We start from the raw sequence: 5,575 nt of genomic DNA, 5'->3' as shown, positions 1-5,575 counted from the left end.
GTTATTTAAGAAGATTTGTTTTGAAGATTTGATTTTATCTCCGAAATTTACTTCCTAGTTATTAGCAAATTTGGTTTGTTTTTAGTTTATCTTTTCCTTATTTATAGCTAAGTAGTTTTGGAAACCAAATCTCCAGATTTGATTTTTTATCTGTATAAATAGGGACGTATGGTTCATTTGATGTATGTACTTAATTATTGTTTAATTGAGAGTCTGATGTTCATAGTTCAATTACTGTGAACTAATAATATATATATATATATATATATATATATATATATATATATATATATATATATATATATATTTCTTTTAGATAAGGGGGAGCGCCCGGAAAAATCCAATAGAATAAGAAAAAATAGGTACAACTACAACGGGTATGTCCGAGGGGGCGTTTTTAGTGAACACACAAAACACTTACATATGACAACCAAAATGACCTACATAAAAAATGACCAACAAACCAAGCCTAAAAGATGTCTTAATGCACATCCAAGAGCCAATTGTCATTTTTAACATGAGTGATGACAAAAAGAATAAACATATACCAATATAAACTATGCTTTATACAGTCAAAAAGGATTAGGTTGAGAAAAGAATTTCTATATCCATCTCTGACGCTAATCTTTATACTTCCACCCCTTGTATACCTTGTATCACCAAATCTTTCTATATACCAAAACTGATCACATACAACTGAAAATGCAGTTCTCCAATCCATAACCCATTGACTGTCAAAAGTCAGCCTTATAGCAAGACCAAAAATTGAAGCAGAAGGGCATTATTATTATTATAAGCATAGTAGCAATAACCTGTGCAGATCCAAACACCTCTGATGACACTACTAGAACAATATTTACCAAAAAATTTCATACCCTTGAAAATACCTTCACCACACTTAAGCTTCAACTTAGTACCACTAACTTTGACCCAATACTCTGCCATTTGACCATATAAGTACAAAACAATACCCAAATAAACCCTATTACCATAATGGATGTTCGACAACACCCCCAATCCATAACATACTTATCATGAACAATGAGACCTCATATATATTTCTATCAATCACAGACCTGACCCGTTGACGTTTGAGAGTCAATTTTCCAGTATAAACCCTAATGTGAGCAATTGAGACCTCATATGTAATATGTATGTCTATGTATTTGTATATATATATATGTCAACGTATACGTATACATTTACGTATACGTATATATGTATTTTTACTATAAAATAATAGTGGTAAAATCCTACATACTTTTCTTTAGTAACAAAAAATAGAAGTGTTTGAAAGCTTATATTGTATAAACAACAAACCTTACTTTGACAGAATTGAGTTACAATGGCAAAATCTGCAGCATAGCGGTTCATTAAAATTTGATGACACATTCTTACTATACCCCTGCATAAAATTAATGATATCAAAATGTCACTTTTAATCACAGTTGCTGAATTCGAAAAAAAAAAAAAATAACAATAAACAGAAAATGTGTACCTGAATCACATGGAATATGACTGAGTGAAACCAATGTGCTTCTTCTTTGCCCGTTGCAAACAACAACCAAAAGTATTGAAAGCATAAGTATTGAGTGTGTGAGTTTTCATAGCCATCATTAATTTTAGTCCACTAAAATTTGATGTCACATTGTTAATCTAACAATGCATAACAGCAGTGATTTATAAATATAATTTTTAATCACACTTGTTTGATTATAAAATCAATACAAAAAACACAAAATTCGTACCTGAATCACATGGAATGGCTGACCGATACTAATGTGCTTCTTTTAGGCCCATTGCAAATAGCAACCAAAAGTGTTGAATGCATAAGTAAGTGTTCAACGATGAACGTTATAGAACGAACCTTTTTACGTAGCCATTATGACATGTAAAAATAAGAATCGTGAGATTTGGATCTTATATCATCAAATATACATAGTTACTAATATCATTAAGTTCATAAAATCATATCTGATAATCGATAATTAGGGGAGAAAGAAGCAAGAGCATACATTTGATAAGGGGTAAAATACAAAAACCACAATTTGATGTCGTAGATGAGTTGGCATGTATCATACATCATACATACAATTTTATTAAGTACGTCATACGAAGTATTTGTCAATGTAAAAAAAATGAGACACTATCAGTTGGTATGTATCATACATTATATGAAGTAACACTAATGGAAATATACAATTTTATTAAGTACAGAAACCATATGAAACTCGAACAGGTGCACAAATTCTAAGAAGCTATACCTAGAAGTACTTAATATATGTTGGGTCAGGTCCAAATTAACGCATCAAATAAAATTGTATTAAAGGAACTAAAATATTACAGTAATCTAATATTCAATAAATATGAATGGAAATGGAACCAAAATAACTTGTGGGACTACATTTTTTAAACCCATTGTTTTATAAAGAACTAAACGAAGCTATATATATATATATATAGCCAAAATGGAGAACACCGTGTACTCACAAATCTCCTAAACCTAAACGAAACGATTAATATAATAACTTTTTGTCATAACAATTGACTAGTAACTATATTTACATAAATTGTTTTGTTGAAAGAAAGTGTCTTGGTCAAATTCGGTCCAACGTATTTCAATAAATACAAAAATTACCCATTTTAACTTATTACACAACCTGCCTGACCCACCCATTTTGACACATCTAGTACCAGGATACCTGAGGAGTTTCTTCTGTTATTGTCATCTTCTCAGGCTCTCCATAAGTAGCACATGTGTTAGAGTATATTAGTGTATTTACATTGTGTCTTGCCATAGCCTCCAATACAAGCAGGGTATTTGATGTAATATTGTGTTAATACCTGCATAATCATTAAAAAAAGAAAAAAAAGATCGAGAATCAGGAACAACTTTAAGATAAAGTTAACAGATATTATAAAAATGGCCGCTTACTTTAGCGGATCAAGTGTACTTTCCCCAACATATGCAACCGCCGCAAAATGCATCACTGCATCAAATGCATTTTCAAAAAATATTTTATTCAGCTAAAACACTTCATCAAGGAAACAAACACGTGTAACATTTTAACATGATAATTGATAAAACCAAAAATTTATATGTTTATAAGGATACGGCTTTTGCATCTCCCAAATCAGCGTAAATAAATTGAAGTCTCCCAGGTTCCGGAAGTAAGTCTTGAAGAACTTTAACAGCACCTATGTTTTCACGAGAAAGATTGTCCTATAACACAAATTATCCAAATTACATTACTAACACGTAAAGCAACATGACAATCATTAAAATAATTTAGTGAAAAAAGCTTTTTACCACTATAGTTTCCCGATAAAAGCCTTTCAAAAGGCGTAATGTATAAAACTTGCATGATAATAACGTTACACGAATCAATCAATTGAATCACCTGCACATGTAGCATCGTTATTAGAGTAAGTAGTTTCTTTTGTTAAACAAAAAATTAAAAAAAAACAAAATTCCGGATTGAAATACAAAAAAAAAAAAAAAAAAAAAAAAAAGAAAAAAGCCTCAAATCATAGGCTAAAAATTGAATTTTATACAATGTTAACATACAAATTGAGATTTTGAGTAGACACGTACTAATAGTAAAAAGCATAATGTTAAAAATGTAATACCTCTTTCAACTTTCATAAATTTTTGAGATTATCAATTCATACTTTAATTTAGAGTTCTGCTCTGGTTATTCTAATATGAGATATAAGAATCTCATATGCTTCATCAATTCTCTGAATCGAGAACCCTATTTCTTCATCGATTCTCTGCATTCAATTTCTGATTCATAACGAATCATCAAATCGATTCAACATGTGCAAACCTTAATCCTTCGTGAACCCTAATTTCTGATTTTCTAATTGAATAGATCAATGTTGAAGTCTATTCCTACTTGAATCGCAAACCCTAATGCTTCATCAATTCTCTCTTCTCTTGATTCTATTTGCTCTCGATTTGCTTCATCAATTACAGGATACATTTGAACAAAATTGTATCTTTGAACCCTAATTTTGGAACCGTAATGTTGGAAAAAACTGTAGCGTAATAAGATGTTAGTGAGAGAAGGTTATTTTGTAATGAATGTGATTGCAAGTTACAGTTACCCCGTAAATGAGTCGGAGGGCAGCAAGGTCAAAATTCCCCACAACTGCCGCTAGAAAAGCTAAATGACGCCATCTTGAATTTAGACGGATAAGATTTAATATAAAGAATGCATCTAATGGTGAGAGTTTTGACATGTGGGCTTATTTCAAAAATTATGACATCATAATTTTTTTCTTATTATAGATAAGAAAGATGATTCGTAAAATTGTAACAAAAAAATTAGTTGTAGTGTGGAGTTCGATTACGCCAAATTACGGCCATTTTCGCCGGCGAAAGGTTTAGAGTTTATGAGGTTATAAGAGAGAGATGATTTGGGGAACGGTTTCTTTTTTTCTATCTCTACCATTTACAAAGCGTGAAGGTCAGATCTGACATGTCAGTGCGACAATGTCCCTGCTTTTCATTATCCACGTGTATTTTTGAAATTAACTCCTGTAAATACTTCTTAATTTTCACAAACAGACACGTGTCCCTATCAATTCATTCGTTTAAAACAGTTTTTACGGAAAAAAAATTAAACACCAAACAGCCATCTCTCCTCAAACTCCTCACACCTAATTCCTTCCAATCGCCGATTTGTTACTCCGGCTTACATTTTAGATGCCGCGGCTACAAGGAATTAAACCGCCACATTTTTACCCACATTATGATATAAATTTTTTTCCGAATCTCTTTTGTACTAAAACTCGCCGGAATCATCTCTGGATATTCGATTTCGGTGGGTTTGCCGACAATTATGTGCATAATCGGGCCGTATTAGAGGTCCGACCTACAGATAAGTTAGCGATTGTGGATTTTCCGGTCAATTCATCGGTTTCCGGATGGCGACGATTCATTTCAAATTTCTCGGTCTCTGTATACCGCACCAATTTTTAGATTTAGGTAAACGATTTCGTTTAATCTTACTAATCCATGTTTAATTTTGTCATGAATTTCCTTAATTATACAAAGTTACATACGTTTCAGATCTGTTCAGATGGTCATGTCCGCCTGAGACGGACACCGTCGTACTGTTGCGTGTTGTAAGCTTTGTCATTGAATTTAATCTATGGTGTTGGGGTCTTCGGGGATTTTACCTGCAATGACAGGGACAGAGTTGTCGAGGCAAGAGATGAATTGCACAAGCTGTTGAATGAGGTAAACTTGCATCCGTAAAATAATTTTCTTAATGCCTTTTGGAATGAATCTTTAGAATAAAAATTTGTTTCTGTTTACATGCTGCAATGTTGAGTTTCTAAATAATCATTTTTCATGTTTGGTTGTATTTATGTGAAATGAATCTGGCCCAGTTGGTTTCAAACTTTTAATATGTGCAAGTGGCTGATCTATTTTCTCCATGCAATCACTTAATCGGTGGAACTTCATTCTTTTGGTTAATTGGGTTTGAGCATACCAGTATATTCGGTTAGGGTTCCTCTCGAACTTATATTCGGTTTTTAAAATTAATTTTTAAAAATTGATAAC

The 5,575-nt window shown here is 32.1% G+C and overlaps 1 long non-coding RNA gene across 1 annotated transcript; it reads right to left on the bottom strand.

The window, feature by feature from the left end:
- Positions 1 to 368: 368 nt before the first annotated feature.
- On the bottom strand, positions 369 to 3,379 carry LOC139896964 (uncharacterized). The gene is made up of 5 exons (XR_011776400.1): positions 3,116 to 3,379; positions 2,936 to 3,027; positions 2,703 to 2,844; positions 1,499 to 1,867; positions 369 to 1,405 (listed from the first exon to the last, which is right to left on the bottom strand). It is a non-coding gene; the product is annotated as an uncharacterized lncRNA (long non-coding RNA).
- Between the last annotated feature and the right edge of the window lie 2,196 nt (positions 3,380 to 5,575).

The sequence above is a fragment of the Rutidosis leptorrhynchoides genome, chromosome 3 (genome assembly GCF_046630445.1).
Source record: "Rutidosis leptorrhynchoides isolate AG116_Rl617_1_P2 chromosome 3, CSIRO_AGI_Rlap_v1, whole genome shotgun sequence".
NCBI classification, from domain to species: domain Eukaryota; kingdom Viridiplantae; phylum Streptophyta; class Magnoliopsida; order Asterales; family Asteraceae; genus Rutidosis; species Rutidosis leptorrhynchoides.
This window is presented reverse-complemented; position numbering and strand designations above follow the sequence as displayed.